The sequence below is a fragment of the Oxyura jamaicensis genome, chromosome 4 (assembly GCF_011077185.1).
Source record: "Oxyura jamaicensis isolate SHBP4307 breed ruddy duck chromosome 4, BPBGC_Ojam_1.0, whole genome shotgun sequence".
NCBI classification, from domain to species: domain Eukaryota; kingdom Metazoa; phylum Chordata; class Aves; order Anseriformes; family Anatidae; genus Oxyura; species Oxyura jamaicensis.
In genome coordinates, this window is record NC_048896.1 from 90199855 (window position 1) to 90201707 (window position 1853).

Below are 1853 nucleotides of genomic sequence, written 5' to 3' on the forward strand. Positions count from 1 at the left end.
GTTTTTTTTGTGTACCCCTGCCCCGAGGAAGTTGAAAAGCCCATCTTCCAACCCCCCGAGACATGGGGCAAGGCTGATGACAAACTGCTCAAACCTGTTGCAACCAGGACGTTCCTACACTTGTCGACCAACTTCACTCCCAGATGCCTCAGGAGCCTTCAGGTCAAGAGCCGTGCTGCTTCAGGAAGGCAAACAGTTCCAGAGTTCGGAGGCTGCAGAACAAAGAGGTTATATTTCGTAGCGGGGCTTAGATGTTCCTCTTCACTTTTGTCCTTCAGCTCACATTTGGACCTGGCCAACGTCACTTCAGCCAATGGATTTTTCATCAGTGACACATACAAATATCATCATGTTCTCGTTATTCTCCAGATGCAGGGGCTGGTAACATCAGGTTATTTGTACAAAACCTTGCTGCTGGCAGACTGGAGGAAGGAAGTCAGAGCAGTGCATCTGTGCTAGAGGTACATGAGCTCCTGCTTTATCTGCCCTTGGTGACAGGCACCAGAGATCTCACTTTTTCTACACAACTGCCTCTTCCCATCCCCTCCGGTCTCCTGCTGGAGCTCCAACTGCAGCAGGAGAGCTGAAGTCAGCAACACCCTGAGATGCTGAACCACCCGTCCTTACCAGCTCCTTATCAGCATCCCAGCCAAGAGCCCTGCACGCTCAATATCCGCTTCTGATGTCAACTGGCCACTTCCACAGCCCCAAACCACCCCTCCCAGTACTACCCCACACTGCAGACAAATGGCTCGCTCTCCTCGTGTACCTCTAGAACACGCTTGCGGTATCGTAGCGAAAGAATTATGACCTTACCCACAGTATTTTCTAAGGTGGCATCATTTTATCTCCAGCTCCAGATAAACTGCCTGGGCGCAGGATTCACGTACACTTGAAAGACAGCACAGTAAATTCACACTTGGCAATTCAAAGCTCCCAGCGGTTGTTTGAACAAACAGCACCTAGCCAAAGTAAGCAAGCTGCTCATCCCCTCTAAAGAGGCATACAATTCTGAAAAGAAAAAATAATAATAAAAAAAAAGCTTCACAAGTTTTAAAAATCCTCAAAATGCTTTCAGAGTTGTTCAGTCCTAATGTGAGAATTTCTATTTATCTCACCTAAAGGTGAGAACTAAAGTTTCACAAATTGTGCAAGTACTCACAGCCACTCTAGTGAAAGGAGGAGAAAGTTGAAGCTGTGTTTAAAACACACACACACACACAAATCCCTGCACAGGAACCAGGAAAAAAAAAATCAGCCTCATCACAGGTCAGATAAACACACAACTGTGATTCCTCCTAGGGCAGTTACCAAGAGCAATTCTGTTGTGCAACACAACAGGTGTATCGCAGCTCCCAGATTCTTTGTTGTTGATGTTTTTAAACAAGCACTAGTAATGCATATGGACAAGCGACAATGCACTCTTTGCAAAGCCTAAGTTCTGCGACACAGCAGCACAGACACACAACTTTTCTTGTTAACTCACCTCGAGCAAGATCAAGGCACAGACCAGGAGACACAGAACTGTCTCCACCTCCTGAAGGAGACACATCGTTGAATTTAAGGCCAGTGCTAAAACCCGGTCTGAAATATTCACATTAACTTCAAGAATCTGGATGCAGCATGGTCATTGCTAAGATGGATTAAGATGGATTCCCTCCTTCCAGGCATCAGAGATGGAATTCCAATGACAGGAATCAAAAAGGCATAAAAGAGGAGACAGACTGAAGAACCAGCCTGGGATCTTCTTCAGTGCCTGGGATTGCACTGAAACTTTACGCTGGATCCGTAGAACATGTAAGAACCTTAATAAGCAAGGCCAAACAAACGACAAACTGTGAGACAAATACATC